Source organism: Furipterus horrens, unplaced genomic scaffold (genome assembly GCF_987537825.1).
Source record: "Furipterus horrens unplaced genomic scaffold, mFurHor1.1.pri manual_scaffold_6, whole genome shotgun sequence".
NCBI classification, from domain to species: domain Eukaryota; kingdom Metazoa; phylum Chordata; class Mammalia; order Chiroptera; family Furipteridae; genus Furipterus; species Furipterus horrens.
Window position 1 is genome coordinate 68,964,955 of NW_028327176.1, and position 19,013 is coordinate 68,983,967.

General features: G+C 50.4%; 1 long non-coding RNA gene across 3 annotated transcripts; it reads right to left on the reverse strand.

Annotated features, from left to right (window-relative positions):
* Positions 1–1,338: 1,338 nt before the first annotated feature.
* LOC150006426 (uncharacterized) lies at positions 1,339–18,424 on the reverse strand. 3 transcript variants are annotated; one of them, XR_016511744.1, is made up of 5 exons: positions 18,288–18,424; positions 17,908–17,989; positions 14,409–14,521; positions 4,488–4,924; positions 1,339–3,097 (listed from the first exon to the last, which is right to left on the reverse strand). It is a non-coding gene; the product is annotated as an uncharacterized LOC150006426 (long non-coding RNA). The 3 variants fall into 3 exon arrangements; XR_016511743.1 differs by lacking the exon at positions 1,339–3,097 and having other exon boundaries at positions 4,323–4,924; XR_016511742.1 differs by lacking the exons at positions 1,339–3,097; positions 4,488–4,924 and adding an exon at positions 13,447–13,821.
* Positions 18,425–19,013: the final 589 nt, after the last annotated feature.

Sequence of the window (19,013 nt, forward strand, 5' to 3'; positions counted from 1 at the left end):
TCAGCTTCCAGGTTTCTTTGGTGCTTATATAAATGTGGTCACATTGAGGTCTTAAAATAACAGTGTGGTTGGTTATTGTAGTCCTCTTTCTATCATTTTTGATCTCTTTACTTAAATATGTTTGTTTTATAGCATATTTTGAAGCAAATAAACCACAAATAGATTTAAATCTTGTTGACAAAACTCCATTGTGGCCTACAACACTAGGCAAAGGACCTATTTGCAAAAAGAGAATGAAAGATTAGGCATGGCTCCTGTCCTTGGGAGCTTACAAGTCATTTGGTAGAGCGCACACACACACACACACACACACACACACACACCCTCCTGCCCTGCAACAACTTGGCCAGGTGTCCAATAAGATTCCTACACTCTTGGTCCCCTGAGGTCTCGGTGAGGCCTGGGGATTCTGTTCCTTCTAGGTTTACCTGGAAGTGGGACAGAAGTTTTTTAACCAGGAACAAGAGGTGGGAAGAGGAAGGACCTGACATTGACTGGACACCTTCTCCATCTGAGTTTGTGTGTGGTGCGTGCATTCCAATCACTTCATTAAGTCCCAGAACAACACTGCAGAGCACTGTGGTGGACACTGTCCTCGTCACCCAATCTCCCCTTACAGACTAGAGGACTTGATTCCCAGGTCTCAGACTTTTGTGGCAAAAGTCAAATCAGCCAAGATCAAGCCCCACATCCAATGAGTGGTCAATATGGGGCTTTAAACCCTGGACCCCTCACCCCAACTCGGGACAACTCCAGAGCTCTGTGGGCAATGCGGTGTGGTTCTGCTTCTCCTTCTGTCCAATCCCACTTTCTTTCCTTCCTCCACAGGTACCGATCCCAGACATTCTCCACTGTACACTTTCCACATGCTAATCTTTGTATGAGAAGATAGAGGCTCAGAGAGGTTAAGTAAATTTCCCCAAATCACACAGCTTTTAAGTGCCAGGGCTGGCCTCAAATCCATGCATAATGTGAATCCCATCCTCTCCCACTCCCCACCCTGGCCCCCATCAATCCTTGACTCTTTAAACTCCCTAAAGGAAGCAGATGTCTACTTTAGACCACAGAAATCCAATTGAGGGCCGTCTTAAGGCTTAAAATAGACTTTAACCCTTCTTCCCTTCCCCTTTTGAGTTGTTCCTGATCATCTGCATAGGAAGTCTCCTGCAACTGACTGGTGAGGAGAACCGCTGCATGCCTGAAGGAGAAGAGCAAAGGCACACAGGTGCTGCCCAGCCACTTACTATTTGTATGACTTGGCTTTGGTTCTTCTATCTATAAAGCAAAAATTATAGCTCTGCCCCAAATTGTTTTTAAGATAAATGACATGATAAATACTTTAAAACTATTTTGAAATGTACAAAATGTTCCAGTTCAGTAGGAATGCAGAAACTAGAAAAGGTGACAATAAAAGGGTGTTTACCACAAAACCCAAGGCCAATTCCATCAGCTTTGCAGTTTGCCTGGCCAACTTTGAGGGTCCAGGGTTTCATAAGAGAGTGTTGATACTACCAGGGAAATCTCAAACTAGTGTTCACTGTCCACTGTAGAGCAGTATGGGAAATGAGATGAGCACGGGATTAGGTGTAAGGACACCTGAATTGCAGTCCTGGTTTTCTCCGAAATGAGCTCTGTTAACATCACATGGCTCTTCCCTTCTCCAAGGCTGGTTTGCTCTTTTCTGAAACAAGGACATTGGACTACATGCTCTTTAGTAGGTCTTCCATCTCAGGCACATGGAATTCTGTAACATCTGGTGCTTTCTGAGGAAAGTGTTCTTTCTCTTCCACCCCGCCCATCCCTCATGCTCACCTACCTGGGCTTCTGCCTTTCAGCCTGTGGGGATGATGTCCTTGTAGTCCAGGTAGGGGGCAGGGATGGCAGGAAAGAGAAGGAGGACACTGTCAGCCAGAGTTCCTGGACCCCATGGGCAGAAATAAGCCAATGCTGATGGCTCTCACCTAAATGCCCAGCCCTCACCAGGTGGGTCTGCGTGTGCCCCATGCAGGTGGCTCTTGTGCTGGCTGGTAGTTCATTTATATCAAGTCTCACAACACACTCTTCTTTCACCCCTGCGGAGCATCTCAGGAGCTGCACCCTGATGTTACAATAAGTCAAAGCAAACATCATTAGGAAAGAAAAAGTACCGGAAAAGAATTGATTGAGTGCACGCCAAAGTTACATAAACACAGTTGTTCCGAAAGTCAGTTTACAAAGTTAATGACCACCACACGCAGCCCTAGGCAGGCTATGGCTCTCACCTTGTGGGGGGGTTGGTGCACCTTTCTTGCAAAACCCCACTCTGAGAGAAACATGCTTCCCTGAAAGAGAGGGTGGGTGGCTCAGTGTGCAGGGATGGAAATGTTTCCATGGTAAAACCTCATCACCAGCATGTTGCAATCAATAGAGGGATGGCTGTCACTCAACAAGGTTTACAAAGTGATGCTAAGGTTTCAGGAAGAAATAGAGTGTTGGTGATGTTGAGAAAACTGGCAGAGCTTTAATGTCACTCATTCTTCATTCATTCACTCAAAAGTACTTGATATAAGTACCTGCTACATGCAATTTCCTTGACTGTCAACCAAAAGCGTATAAATAAATCCCCAAGTGATTTCAAATTGCTCTTTTAGGAAATTAAGTAGAAAAGTGATCATGAGTAACTTTTTTAGTCAAGTTCTAAAGAACCATTGGTGAATTTACTTTGGTGCGGGTGTTGTAACAATGGATAACACCAGATATTTTGTATTATCTATATTGTTCCTGTACCGTCCACCAGTAGAGATGTGTTTCCTCTGTGCGGTTGCCAGAGGAAACACATCCCATAAATAAACCAAAGTCATCTGCTAGTGTTGGGACTGATCCTCCAGTGTAGAGGTGCCAAAGGTTCATCGAATGTGGTAACACCATTGATTAGGGTCAGGACGGATTCAGGGGCCAGTGTGGATCAGTGGGAAACTATGCCTTGGGATCCAGGGAAGAGGGGTGTTGGGCATCCTGGCTTTTCCATCTTGAAGGCTCCATGCACCCAGCATCCTTCATGTCTCCTGGTTGTGACCTCATGCTGAGGTCCAGGCTCCTTCCAGGGTGAAGATCTGAGCTGCAGAGATGAGCCACACAGCTAGAGCAATGTACCAAGTTCTTGGAGCCAGATTGTGAGCCGCTGCTCCCCTCCCTGTACACAGAGCCAGCCAAGGGAAAGGCTCTGCCCTCCCAATGGAGAGCAGGGCCAAGTGTGGTGTGGGCTGGATGAGCCCTGTGGGCCATTCTGCTGGGACTTGAAACCTGTCCCCTCATCTGGCTGGGAGCTGATGGCAGAAGTACAGCTCCTTATGAGTTTGCTCCAAAGACAGCTGTGCACTTCACCTCACGTATCCACAACGACCCAGCAGTTGTTCCTGCTTCATGGAACACAGGCTAGGCAACCCCCGCAAGGTCCCGTGGGGACATTCCTGGTCTGACTGCCAGACAGTTGGCAGGCAGGCAAAGCTTCCTCAGTACTTGACTGAAGGAATGGAGGAAAATCCAATTTTTTCTTCCCCGCCTCAAGTCATCCTTATCCCTCCCTCTCCCCTTTGCTTGGGGACTTTGCAGGATAACCACAGCTGGCCCTGCTGGACACTGACCCCCAATTCCCCTGGGGCGGGCCAGCTCAGCCCTGCTTCCCACTGTTGGATGGCCATTTGGATTGAATCCCTAAAACCACTACATTCTAGTGTATGTAAGCTGGAAGAAACCTTAAATATCTGGAGGACAATCTTACCATTATGTAGAAGAGGAAACTTATCCCCAAGGACACACAGCTGGTGGGGCAGGTGGGGCAGGGCTGAGTTGACTCCCAGGGCTGGTCATAGCCAAACTCCACTCACATCCGATACTCCCTAATCCCCACATGACATTCAACCCACAGCAACCTGGAGCCTCATGACTGTGTTAGACAGGCCCCACTCCACTATTTTAACTGCCATTTCTCTAACGTTAGCACCAGCCTCTTATTTATATTCCAGACCTATTTTTTCAGACATGTAAAGATGTCTCAGATGCAGCCTGGAGGGACACCATTGCCTTCCACTCCCCTAACCCTATACTACTGTCATCTGTGCACCTGCCTCTGGCCATTGCATTCTTGCGGTAGATCTATACCACAGCCCAGCCAGGTAGCCACAGGGGAAATTGCTCTGGGGCTGCACCTCAGACATAGATGGACAGGAGGCTACCAGGGTGACTGGCTTCCCCTGGTGGACTCTCAGGGAGTGGACAGGAAGCTTGGACAGCTGACATCTCTGTCCTCATCGGGTCTCAACTGTTCACATACGGGGACTGAAGACCTTTCCTCCTCAAGTGGCTCAGTCTAAGAGAAGTGTTAGAACCCAGTTTTCCCCAAGGGTGAAGTGAAACCTGCTTCTCTTTCAATTCCATTGTACTAAGCAACTCTGCCCGACAGCCTTGCTAATGTTTGAACATGGCCCCTGGGCCCCCAGACCGAATACCTTCTTTTCTCTAATTGAGACATCTCCAGGGCCTACTGCCTGTAAAGAGGCCGGCCGCCAAGACACACACCCTGGTGTTGCTCCCAGAGGTGGAATCCCACACATGGAGCTCAGAGGACCTGGATAGAGGAGAAGCACACCGTCATCTCCTGTGTCCCGGCAGTGAGGCTGTCGCGGCAGTGAAGTTGTGCCAGCTGCCAGGGCAGCCCTGTCCCCAGGACTTCCTCCCCAATTCCTTCATGTAAAGGGGCTCAGTTGCCATCAGCAGTGTCTCGTCTCCGCCCTCGACCATGACGTCCACCTTGTTTTCTGCCTCCCGTACAATTTTCTCAGTGTCCTTCTCAATCCCCTCCTCCTCCTCAAGGTCTTTTCTGCCTGCTCCTCACTGCTGGAATTGCGGTAGGGCGGAGTGGGAAGAGGCTGCTCCTCAGCATCATCTGTAAAACAAGGGGATTGCGCTGGGTGGGCTAAGTCTCCCCCGACCCACAAATCCTCTCATGCAGTTGCCATCTGGATTAACTTCCTTACAGCTTCCGGTTTACTTTTCTCCTGGGCGGTGAGGTCTGCTCCACTCAGCACTTGTTTCATAAACACTTGGTCATTAGGTTGAACTGATGCACACTCAGGACTGCAGTGGCCCAGGGAAGGCAGGTGTTGATAGGAATGGGCAGTTCATCCAGAAACAGACATAGGAAGCTTTCCCAGGGAAGTGTCTCACGTCGGTGCAGGACAGGTGGGAGTGGGTGGGAAGGGACAGACAACACTCAGAGGGAAAGAGGCAGAGAGGTTAATAGGCTCCTACCTCTTGTAGGATTTAAAGTTTTGGCAGAGATGAAAAAGAAAAGGATTGAAGGACAATAGGGTGCAACTGTTGTTTGGCCAGGAGCTTGGGACCCGGGTTTGCAAGCTGCCCACATTCAAGCTCTGAGCTTCAGTTCCTTCATCTGCACATGAGAGACTTGAAACCTCAAAGTGTGGCAGAGCTTGTTAAGACTGCAGAGTCCCATGCTCACCGGTAGGGCTGAACCAGCCTTCTACCAGATCCTTAGGCGATGCTGTGCATGCTGGAGAGTGACAACTTCTCTGTGGTTCCAGAGCTGATGCTGTCAGACAGGAGCGTCAAACTGTGCTTCATTCCAAAACCACAGGGGAGACTTTAAAACCTCATGTCCAGAGATCTTTCTGGGATGACAGATTTATTCTGTATCTTGATTGGGGCAGCCATTATACAGATGTATATATTTTTCAAAACTCATGAACTGTACCTTTGCATGGATACATTTTAATATATGTATATTATATCTCAATAAAGTTGATTTAAAAAGAAAACTATCCCTAAACCCAAATCATTTCCTTACAGTAAAGAACACTGTACCCAAGGACATCAATAATGCCTTACATCATAGGGCATTTCTTCCCCTGAAGAAGGGTTGTGTTCAGTCATAAATGAGAGGTGGCTTGTGTTCTAAGTGTACAAGTCAGTGTTTCTTTATTGGCATGTTAAAATATTCCCACTTGTCACGCGCACACACACACACGCACGCACACACACACACACACACACACACACACAGAGTCCCAAGACCACAGTGCATACCAATTTGGTCAAAATTTCTGGGTGTTTTTAAGTCTCTCTGGGTAATTCTAGTCGACAGTAGGGCTGAGGGTACTCTGGAGCCTCAGCAACCACAACCACTTTCTGTGGCTTCTTCGGTATCCCAAGTGCCCAGCACTGTGCAGAGGGCAGAAGGCAGAGGGCAGAGGGCAGAGAAACAGTACATGACACAGGATGTCCCTGAGAAACTTATAGTCTGGTTGGGAACACAAGGCAGGGGGCCGCATAGAAGGAAGTTAAATTATAACTAAGGAAGGGTCACTCCCACAGCTGGAGGGGTCCTCATCAGCCACACAGTGGCCAGGGAAAGGCCGCCTCTGAGGTCACAGACATTGACTTTCCAGGTAACTTCTGAAAACCCTTCTCCGGGTTCCCACCCACCCCTCCTTTAACAGAGACTTAGAGCGGTTACCCAGCTTCCCCAGGTCACACAGCTAGGAAGGGAAGAGGGAGATCTGGCTCTAGAAACTGCCACATGCTGCCATCAGGTGGCAGACTGGCCTCTCCTCGACTTTGCCAATTTGCCAAAACCAATCAATTGCTAAACTGTGAGGTGCTTGCACCAGGTACAGGGGAGCAGAACAATGAGCTGGAGGTGGTATGTGTGTTGAGGTGTCTCTGGATGACATCCATCCTGCACGGAAATGCAGCTGATTGGAGGGTGCAGGAGGCTGGTGCCTCCCAGGAGGACCCACCATGGGTGCAGGGAACAATTCATCTTCGGGGGGCAGGGCAGCCCCGCAATCCTCCTCTTTTGCCAGGGCAACGTAGGATATCAGACAACACTGCGGAGGCCTCATTATTGGGTTGCACAGCCATTGTCCTGGGGACAATGGTTTCCGGCCCTGGCTTTGTGTGGGGCTGCCAGCCAAAGTTATTAACCCCAGGAGCTGCCTTTGAAGGACATCCAAGGGAGGGGTGAAAGGTCACCGGGAGCAGTGCAGGGAGCGGAAGTGGGAGGGAGAGGCAGCACAAAAGAGAGGGATGAGCCCCAGTGTCCCTCCCCCTTCTCCCCCAGGGAATCCCAAACAGAGCTGGCACAGAGGGAGGTGAGCAGAGGAAGTTCAGCTGCAGCTGCAGAACAGAGAGGAGCAGGGCACCGTCCTGAGGGGCCTCAGAGATGTGCATGTAGATGGGGACCCATGAGGACGGCTGACTTTCCAGGGAGAAAGCAAGAGGAGATGGCAGAGGCTGGGCCTGCAGCTTCTCTACTCGCTTCTCTAACTCCTCAAATAGGCATCTGCTACCCAAGACCCGTGATATCCATGCCACCTGTCTGCCCCCTCCCCCTCATGGAAGCACATGAGATGGATCAGGACGTGCTTGCTCTGGTGGGGAAGGCTGCCCCTTCCCGGCACTGCCCAGGTGAGCCTGCAGGTCTGGGCAGTGCAGGTGAGGACACCATGGCATAGGGCTGCCTGGGCCGTAGACAGAGCAGGAGAGGTCTCGTTGTCATCTAATAACAGCCTGGTCCAGTGATGGGTGGAACTGGAACTGGTGCTGCGTTCATCCCCTGCCCTGGGGAGCAGCTGGGCCTCTGATGTTCAACTCAGCTGGAGCCTCCATCCTTGCCCCAGACATCTCCAGTCTCCTGGTCTCCCATGGGGGAAGGGGGGGTCCCAGCTTCCTGGATAATGCCAAAAGGCATGGTCCCCCCTAAAATGCCAGGCCCCAAGGAAGACAGTCTTGTCCTGTCTCCAGAAGGGAAGAAAAGCAGAGAGTGTCATTTCCAGAGCAGCCACCACTGTGCCAGGCTGGCCTCCTGTTCTGCCTGCCCAGCAAAGGACACCTAGACCAGGACTTGCACTCAGAGCAGAAGCAGAAGGTCCAGAGCTTTGGGTCATGAGGCCCAAAGGGGCTGTGGTTCATCTAAGGTCAGAGGGGTCAGGGCCAAAGTGCTAGTCTCTTCTCCAGGCCCCTTTCTGGCTAGCACAGGGCCAGGTGGGGCAATCAGCTGGGTGATTTGAGAAGTGTCCCCAGCTCTCTACATTTGCATATGGAGGGGGGTTGACAGGGAAATATAAATTGTTCCACTCAACTTTTACATTTAAGGCTATATTTTTTTTTAATTAAAAAAAAATTTCAGTAGCATGACAGGCTCCTTGGAGGAGAGAAGAAATAGAAAACACCTCAATGTGAGGATTCCACGGGAGCTGGAAGAGGACAGAGGACACCCACTTCCTCATCCCGGATCCTGTTTCCCTTCGCTTTGCTCTCCCAACTGCGTGTGTCCCACCACAGCCCCTTCCCGGTCATGCCCCGCTGGTCAGCATTTCTCCAGCCACCCTCCTCCCCAGCACCTGATTCCAGACTTCTGCATGGTGTCCTGCCCTCAGGCCACAGAGGCCTGGCAGCTCGCCACCCAGCCCCCTCTCCCACCCACCCCACCCCACCCCACCCTTCCCCAAGGAAGCCCAGTACAGACACACCAGCTCTCCTCATCCTCCACCTTCACTCACCGGCTTACTAGATGCCATCCTGAGGAATCTGATCTGCTGACCTTTTTGCCATCTCTCCCTGCCCTGGTCTTGGGGGTCCTTGCAGGCAGGTGAAGGCTGCCCGGTGACCTTAATGGGATAAACAGCCAGGGGAAGGAAGGCCTTTATCTTAAACTCATAGTGGGCAGAACAAACTAGGGTAAAAGTGGAGTCTCCTCTCTCATTCGCCCTCCCTCTCTCCATCTCTGTCTCTACGAGTATATCTATCTCTACGAGAGTATCTACAAATACATTCACACACACACCCTGCACCAAAACCCCACAAACGTTGCCTATTTCCCATCCTCCTCGTCTCCAGTGCTGAGGACACTAGCTCCCTACCCTCTGCCCTAAATTTCCTGTCCCTAAAACCCCAAAAACCTGCCACTCTGATCCAAACCATGCAGCTTCTGCAAACTGCAGCAGGAAATAGAAGAGGCATTTGTTCTCCTGTCAGCGTGTGAGCACCCTGACCCCACAGGCATCGATGTCATGTGGAGAAGTGCCGCAGGGACAGGGCTGAGTCCAGCAAGTGCTCTAGGCCTGCTCTGGCCCGCTCTGGCCCTCTCTTCACTAATGCCCAAAAGACAAGACTTTTCAGAATTTGGTAATAGATTAAATTCGAGCCAATAACAACAGGGGGAGACGAGGGGAGAGGAAAGCAAATGAAATGTTAAAAAAAATTAAGCAATACTTGCATTCTCATTAGTAGAAACATGTGAGACGAAGCACGTTATGTTATTAGGCATTCTCGCGATTCAGTAAACACAGCTGAATAAATTTATAAATATCAGCATTAAGCGAGATTTAACGGGAAGCTGTTTATCTTCTGGCTGTCAGGCAGGAGGCGACGCTCTCCATGTGTCACTCGCTCACCACCAGCCATGCAGTCTCCCTTCCCGGCTCAGGTAAGCTCTCCAGGCAGGAGGGGCTGCTGAGGAGGCCTGGGCAGTGCAAGTCTCCGTCCCAGGTCTCCCAGCAGTGCAGCGAGGGTCTGGGTGACTCAAGGACATTTTATAAACTCTCTGAGTGCAAACTCCTTAACCACACATGAAGAAATCACCACCTCCCTCGGAAGGCTGCTGAGAGGATCACAGGAGTTACTGCAAATGCCTTGCTCGTGAGAGATGCACAACCAAATGGCCTCACTGCTTCCTTTATCTCCAGAGCTGGACACTGCACCGCCTTGATGGAAAGAAGACAGGTAGCAGGCAAAGGGGATGACAAGGCAGCCTGGTGTGCATCCTGCTGTGCTGTGAACATGGACAGGTGGGACTTTGTTTCCATGAGTCCATTGTGCCAAACCTCTGTTCCCTCCTATTGTGTTCTCATGACCCTCTGACTCCAGAGCCTATGTAACAATAGCCCAATGAGGCCATATGCAGTGAGTATCGAGTGTCAGAGAACAGGGACACTGGAACTGAAAGACTTCATGTAATGGGGGAGGCCTGACTTTGGGGAGATGGAACCCCAACCCTTTGCGAAGCCTGCTGCCTGTCTCTCACTAACCGGGACCCCCCCTGTGGCATGGACCTCTGTCCCCAAGGCACTCACTCTCTGACCACGCGGCATCTTCTGGGGCCATCAGGTCCCTGTTCCTGGACCTTGGTTCATGGCTGGGCGCCCATCTCACAAAACACACACACACACACACACACACACACACACACACACGCACACACACACAGAAATAAAATAAATTATATTAAATATAAGATAAAATAAAACCTGTAACCCTGGTCTGTCTTGCTGCATGTAAGCTGCTATACCTAGACGAGGCATAATACAGGCCCCAATAAAGGATCACATAAGTACAAGGGTGAGCAAAAGTAGGCTTACAGTTGTGAGTATGTGAGTTTATTCTTGTGTTATTATTTATTAATTATTGTATTACTTATTTGTATTACAACTATACACCTACTTTTGCTCATCCCTGTACATGACTGACACCAACTCTCTGCCCAACATGGCTCCCTTTACTGAAAGATGCCATTAGGTCCCAACAGAGTCCTTGAGAACAGGACACACATGGTAATCCTAAACACTCCTTGTCTTCCCTCCTCCCTTTGCTGAGCCCTCCAGACCCCAAGGATCCACCCAGGACAATATCCCTAAAGGCTTCCCAAGATGCTTTGCTGCTGGCAAAGCAGTTCCATGGTGCTGTGGGTGGATGTTGCAGGATGAAATGTGCAACAGGCCTGCACCCTCCAACAGAACTAGTGAGCTCCTAGGGGTCTCCTCCACCTGTCCCAGGAATGGCCAACTGAGCTCGATGCTATCCTTTCTAAAGAGAAGGTAAATAAAGGCAGATACTATGTCAGGGGACCACACAGGGGGCCCTGGGGAAGTCTCCCAACGTCTAAGAATGGCTGCTTCTTTGTCCATAACATGAAGGGGTTGTAGTAGGTCATCTCTACAGCCTACTACAGTCCTGAATCTTTTTATTTATTTATTTTTTAGATTTTATTTATTTACTCATTGTCAGAGAGAGAAGGGAGGGAAAAGAAGGGAAAGCAACATCCATGTCTGGCTGCCTCCCGTGCACCCCCAACCAGGGACCTGGCCTGCAACCCAGGCACGTGCCCTGACCGGGGATTGAACTGGTGACCCTTTGGTTCACAGGCCGGCACTCAATCCACTGAGCCACACCAGCCAGGGCTGAATCTTAAACATCACCATTATTATGCTCTCTGGCTGTGCAGGGAATGGAGGTTTTTGGAGCTGAGTTGCAGATAAGCGGCATCAACTGCTTATTTACAGATCCTTGAGTGCAATTGTATTGGGTTTTAAGGCTGAGACAAGCACCCAGGCAAATTCCATCAAACCCCCCATTTCTAGGAAGCCAGCTGTGTGTGAGACACTCTACCCGAGGCTCCAAAAGAAATGCAGAATTAAAGTGGAAATCTTATTTCCAAGTCAAGCAGCATATGAGAGAGGAACCCTGGGCCACATTGGGTCTGAAACTAAATTGTCTGCTACTTATGCAATTGCTGTTTTGCTTTGAGAATCTCTGCCAACAGAGATAGGTGTGGCTCAGACGTCCTCTGGCCTCAACAGCCTGTGCCTAAAGACAGGATCACAATAGTGGCAACAAGGCATATCTCACTGGCTTGGTTCCACCTGCTCTTATGGGTGCCTGTCCATGTTAAAGTGTCACAGTATTTCTGGACATCTTGGGAGGTATGTGTGTGTGTGTGTGTGTGTGTGTTTAAAGAGGATATGTTACACTTGAAATATGTTACCTTCCACGGTCTTCAGTGATTTCCAAGTGGCAATGCTTGCCTTGAGCTTGGGAGACAGTCAAGCCAGAAAGAGATATTTGTTATCTACTTGGAAGAGAGCACTGAAGTATGGAGGTTGGGAGTTGGCCAGAGTAAAGGGTATTGAAAGGAGAGAACATGAACAAGTCCTCAGCATCCAAACGCACCTTAAATTGGAGATGAGGAGAGAAGGAAAATCAGAGCAGAAGGCACACCTAGAACAATCTGGAAGAGGGAAGAACCGCAGTTGTGCACAATGACCTGGATGTCAGTTAGCAGATGGAAGGAGGGAAAAGGAGACATGACAAATGCTACAGAGAAGACTGGGAAAAGCTATTGAATTTGTCAGCAAGGTGTGGACAGAAACCTGAGTACAAGGAGCCAGGAATGAGCTGGCAGTAAGAACATTTATACAGCGTTGTGAGCTAAATTGTGTCCCCAAAAAGATATGTTGAAGTCCTAATCCCTGCTACCCGTGAATGTGACCTTATTTGGAAAGAGTATTTACAGTTGTAGTCAGTTAGGATGGGCCTTTAGTGTATAATTTCAGAGATGGATACTGGAAGTCACTTTCTTGACCTTTTCACTGTAAAGATGAGGCAAACAAAGGTCTGGAGAGGAATTAGGGATGAGCAACTCCCATAAATTTACAGCTCTGGCTAGTGGAGGAGTCCTTTCTCAGTAATTAGTATTTTGTGATTTGTGTGTGTGTGTGTTTAGGAACAGTGTAAGCACGAGGGTGGGATCCTATCTTAGTTACTCACACCCACCAGAAATCATGTCAGCAGTGCGAGGCAGACACTTCTCCCCCTGGTGGCACCCACCTGAATTACAGGCAGAGTCCTGCCAATGGAAAGAACCCAGGGACACTGGGGATCCCAGGGCAAGCGCCCATACCTCCTTCACAGGCCCAAACCAGCTTTTCAGATTATTGTTTTTTCTTTGTCTTAGTCCTCAGGGACTTGGGATGTTTGCTGCCCTTTCCCCTCCCCATACCCCGCTCTGTGCTCCCCACCTCCCCTTGCCCCCAGCTCCTTTTCCTGTGAAAAGTACAGTAACTAGGGAAAAAGTAACAAGCAAACTTGTGAAACTTGACCAGTACTAGTTCAGGTCTCTACTTCTTCAAAGACGCTGAGAGGAAGGGCTGCCCCCCTACGCACATACGCACAGACAGATATGAAATGCAGGGACTCCCTTTTTTTTTTTTTTTTTTTTTTTGACTTTGAGAGGCGAGTCTCACAAACCTCACCTATTGCTGCCCACCCCCAATGCCATCCTTCCTGGCTTTTCTCTCCCTGTAACCTCTCCCCCAGGATGACCCCTTGTCTCAGCCAAAATGTCAGCGAAAGCAGAATAGAGCATTGGCTGGACTCCAAAGGACATCCCTGTTGTCCCCAGGCCAGCTACTGGGAGGATCCCCTCTAAGAATGGATCACAGTCACATCTCAAATACCAAAACTGAATTGGTGTGCACTCACCAAGTCTCAGTGTCAGTGTTAGAGGCAGGTTTCAAGCTTGAAGAAGTCAGTTTAGGATTAAAAAGAAAGAAGAAGAAATTCTACTTTCTGTTCTAGTGAGGAAAACCTTCTTTGAGCAGTCTGCAGACAAAACACTTTAATGACCAAGAGCAGAATTTCTTAGAGCAGATAGGAGACTGACTCTAATACCAGCTATCTATTACCATGGGACAAATTACCACAAACTTAGCACTTAGAACAACACGCATGTGACATCTGACCCAGTCACTGGTGGTTCTGGATCAGGGTTTCTCGTGAGGTTTCAGGCACACTGTGAGCCAGGCCTATGCTCATCTGAAGGCTCGACTGAGGCTGGACAATCCACACCCAAAATGTCTCCCTCACACATTTGTTGACTGGAGGCCTCAGGTCCTTGTCATGTGGACTTCTCTGTAGACATGGCATCTGGCTTCTCCCAAGACAAGTAACCCAAGAGGCAGCAGAACAGAAGCCTTGTCTTATAACCTAGCCAGGAAAGTGACATATCACTTCTGCCGTACTCCAGTGGTCATATACACCAACCCTGATGCACTGTGGGAGGTGATGACACAAGGGCACGAATGTCAGGAAGCAGGGGTTATTTGGAGACCATCTTTGAGACTGACTACATTTTAGGTGGTGAACCGAATGGAACTTGTCGCTCTAATATATGGACTAGAACTAAAACTAGAATTACTAATGAATGCTGTTGATCAGTGGTTCATCAAGGTTCTCCTCTAATTAAGGCACTGTGACTCTGAGACTGATTTTAAAACAAATATTTCTCTTGGGAAGGGTATGATGATATCCATTCAAAGACCCATCACTTAACAGCAAAACTGGGCAATCTGATGGAGGGCAGTCTCCAGGAGAGCGAAGCCTGGAGATTCAGGGGTCTTGTCTAGGCTCCACTTACCTTTCAGATGGTCTTACCCAACCCCCCTAGTCTCTGGAATTAGAAGGTCTGGGTCCAAATCCTGACCCAAACACTCAGTAGTTAGGTGACCTTGGGTGTGTTATTTAGTCCATCACAGCCTTGCTTTGCTCATCTATGAAACAAATTCAGCACTAACCTCATCAATTGCTCATGAGGATGATAGAGGTAATGCTATTGAAGTGTTCTGCTGTGGTAGTGCTGTTCGTTGTCCATGGCTCTCTCCCGACCTCCGCCAATTCTGCAGAGCACCTATAGCAAGGAAGATGGAGAAGGGAGGGCTCACTCCACTCTGGGGTTCGTGGCTGAGAAAATGCTAATGAAAGGCTTTTGTCTTCCATTTGGGCATGAGCTACTGAAAACACACCTCAATGCAAGTCCTGAGACCATCATCCTCTCTTGGGCCTACAACAGTGTTAACTGACTGTCTGGGCCCCAAGGGGTCTCAGTTTCAGACCTTGATATAATCAAGTGAGAGGACATGTTGCCTGCTTTCCTCTGGAGTTTTGCAGGAGGGGCTGACATCAAATAACCCTGGTGTCAACAGTTGGGCAGAATACAGCAGTGAATAAGGGGTCTGAACCCCTTCCATACTGGGTCCATATCTCTTTCCTCCTCTGTCTTTAACATGGAAGGGTGAGTCTAGTTCTCTAGATCTGGGCCCATTCATATATTCATTCTTTCTTTCCTATTGGTTGTCCATTCTGCACCAGACACTGCATGGATGAAATCACAGTAATCCTAGTATCCCACTCCACGGTGGTGCCCATCTCCCAGTCTAAGGAAATGAAAAGGGATTTACAGAAAGGAAGAATTAAACGGGTTCACAGAGGTCGGGAGGTGGGTCTTCGGAATCAATCTGGGAAAAGGGACAATAACATAAACAGAAATAAAGAAGCTCTTTCTGCGCCTCTTCCTCCTCATCTATAAGCTAGGCTGTTGATTCTGCTCTTGTCTCCCTGGTCTTGAGACACTGGGCCAGCTGGAGGGATGGATACTGGCTTGGTGATAGGTGGGTGGCCTCCCTGGCTGGTTTGGCTCAGTGGATTGAGCGTCGGCCTGCGAGCTAAGTGTTGCTGGTTCAATCTTCCAGTCAGGGCACATCAGAGAAGGAAAACTCTGACTCCAAAAAACCTCCGCTGCCTTGCGGCATACCTCTTCAGGGGAAAGGCTAAGGGAGTAAACCCCGACAGAAAATCCGGAGCCGGAGTCCCTAAGGCGGTTTGACGTTGTAGTCAACACCGGCAACTCCTGCGGCGCACCTGAAGCCAAGCTGTATTGACTCCGTCTTTCCCTTGGGCCCTTCAGCTGCGAAGAGAGGGGGGGTCTGCTGCATGGGCAACAGCAGACCCTCCATATCACCCTGCCCAGGCTCTGTAGCTTCAGCTTCACTGGAGAAGACACTCCAGCGTCATCGCAAGATGTCGATTCAACACGGGAGGAGACAGATACCGTGTCACTCCCGAGTCGGACTGCACAGCCATTCTCGGCGGTGCAGATAGACTCTTAAGAAGCTACACCATCATCTCTCGAGACGGACGGCTGCCGACGACGACGACGACGACGATAGGTGGGTGGGGCACTGAGCAGGCTGGGGGGACTCCTGGAGAAAACTCCAAGTCTGCTGAGGAAGCCAGACCCACGAGACTGAGGTGACTGTGGGGTCAGAAGCAAAGGCCCTGATCTAGAGTCTCCAGGCCTGTGTCATGTCCTCTAGCTAGAGCATGAGCTCCTGGAAGGGAGGGAGTCTGGTCTCGCTAAGGTGCACCCTTCCTCTCCTCCTGGGTGGGACCAGGTGGGCCCCGGGGACTAGCTGGCCTGAGTTTAGATCATCATCCAGGGTCTGGTATGCTTGATTGGCAGTTCCCATCCTGCCTTCCTATGAACCTCAGAGCTCTTTCAGGTGAATTCTCACAGACACCACAGTTCTTTGTGTTATCGCCAATACAGTTTCTCCTGTCAGGCCTTAGTTCCTTCTAGGCAGGACTGGTGAGTCGTCCTGAAATACCACAGGAACTCAGTCCAGTGCTCGGCAGACAGGTCACTGGAAAGCACCTTCCTTCCTCATGGATTTAGACGCACGGAGCACCTTCACTGGCTCTGCAGGATCGACAGAGATGTATGTGTCTGTAACGCGCTTCCTAGACGGGGTCTGGGGCCTGAAGGTGGGGCGGCGGGAGGTAGAGGGGCTAGAGATGGGGCAGCCCGCCCGCAGTGCAGGGACTGGGCCGCGCTGGACGGCAGCGCTGGCTCTTCAGTGCTGCTCTGGGACGCGGCGCACAACCGCGCTTGGTGAACCTCCCGGCTAGGCTCGTTCTGAACTGAGGCTGCATAAAGAGAAGGATCTTATGCAAATGAAGACTAAACTCTTTTAATTAAAGGAAGGAGGAGACCAGCCGGTGCGAGGAGGGAACTGGAGCGGGTCACTCTGCGCTGCTAGGAGGGAGGAAGCCGGCTGGGCCGCAGGGTTCACCCTTTCCTCATGACCCTGATTCACACCGCTCTTCCTGCCCGCCTGCCGGCAGAAGAGGGGGCAGCTCACCCGCCGCGTTGGGGGAGAGGCAAAGCCCAGCGCCCGGAGAAAGGAGGACCCTTCTGTGCTTTGGAATAGCTCTGACACAGCAGATTGGCCCAGGGCCCCGGGGGACCCAGGTCTCAGACCCTGGATTCGGAATTGTCTGGTGGAAGCGACTGGCTCCAAGGGATGGGGAACGTGAGGAATGGAGTCAGGCTCTGCATCCCAAACAGCAGTGAGGACCAGGGTAATATCTTAGAGAGGCTTTTAGAGCAGATTCCTCCTACATCTTATCACCATCATCCCTGAAATTTGCAGAGCCCTTAACAAGCCCTGTGCCCTGTGCTTTAATGATCTCATCTCGTTTAATCCTCACACAGCCCTCTCACATGTGAGGCAACTGAGGCTGCAAGGCTAAATATAAGCGCAGAGCAGAGCCTCCAAGAGGATCCAACTCTGCGGTTCAAGATCTCGGGGCCTTTTCTTCAGGGAAAGGGCACCTAGGATGGTGAGAATGGTGCACACACAGCCCTGGGACAGCACATGTAACTGGTGCTCAGTAATTGTAATGTCCCTCCCCCGCCCAGATGTCCTTCACGTGGTAGTGGTGCTGGTGCTGGGGGCTGGTTCCCCCGGAGGGGGACTCTGCAAAGACAGGACATGGGGCACAGAAGTCACCTGTTGGGCCCCAAGGGCCAGGCTTATAGGCAAGAACATCTAGGTGTCTCGGTCCTGACTTCTGGACCAGCCTCCTTCCCGCAGATGAGGTAGAGAAAGGTGAGTGCTGTTTACTGCCTCCCTATCTCTTGACGGAAAGATGTACTAAGGATGGTGGCAAAGCCGAAGCAGGGTCTCTGAACCTGTAATGGGTCCCCAGGGCCCAGGTGGTCCTGCTTTACCTTAAGCTCCTTGATTCAGATGCTCCTCCTTTCTGCATTCAACTACACACCAGACATCCAAGAACCTTGCAGTGTGCCAAGCAAAGGAACATTCCTTACTCGCCTGCCTGTTGAAATCAAGATTACTGTGGCCAGCAAGCTGAATGCTACCTCGCCGTGCCATCTCCATTAGAGTCACCTATTACAATATAAGCAACCCAAGCAGGGTAGTCCTTTCCACTCACCAAATGGCCTGTGGAGTGAAGCCCACCAGTGAGCTTTGCCTGAGGGTCTGCAGCATGCAAAGCGCTGTGTGACTCTTCACTCCTGAAAGGACAGTGACAAAAGCACTCAGGTTGTACTGGACCTTATTTCATGTAAGATCACTTACCATCCAGTATGACAGACATCGTCATCCCTATTTTATAGATGAGGCCATGAAGGCTCAGAGAGGTAAGGTGGCCCAGGGCCACTCAGCTTAAGGCAACAAAGCTGGACATTCTCCCTGACACCTTGCTCTGACCTCTGCCCACAGTCCTGTGACCCAGTCTTCACCACCCAAAGCAAATCTTAGAGGACAAGGCTTAATGCCCAAGTGTCACCAAGAGTCAAACAGTGGTCTTACCTGAGCCTGCCACTCTTCATGGGGCCTGAAGGCAAAAAGGGGTCATTGCCTCCTTCTCCCATCTACTTCTCTCCGGGTCTCAGAGCAGGCCCTCCTCCCCCAGGGCCACCGGACAACTCCATCCCCAGATCGGGGCCCCTACAAATCAGGTTCCAGAAAGGCAGTGATGGAATGGGGCGTGGCCTGGCAGGGAAACCTGCATGTTTAGCACAATGACCTCATTGTGTGTCTTGTTGCAACTCAGCAGTGCTCAAGTGGTCACATGTCCCCCGGGCAGCAGGTGCTGTGACCTTTGTCCAGAGTTCTGGAGACTTCCATAGCAGGACTGAGTGCCAAAGAGGAGAGGGATGGTCTGGCTGTCTCTCACTGCCCCGGGATCTGGGGAGCCACTCCCTCTACACCTCTTCCTGACCCTGGTCAGGATCTGCGCTCGCCTCCCACCCCGATCCTACCAGAGGCTTCTCAGCTGTCCAGAACAAAGAAGAGACAGGCAGACGCCATCCTAGGGTAAATGTTAAGGCTACTGAGTTTCTGCTTCAACCACCAGCTGCCAAAAAACAATGAGGGGTGTGCATAGCTGAGACTATGGCCCGGTGTTTGTCTAGTCAACTGCTGTGTGCCCAGGGCCTGGATGCACGCCATCACAGTGAGGTCATCGAGTTGTCCCTGCCGCTCACATTCTTTTCATCGGACATCAGTCACACCAGCACAAGGGTTTACTGAGCA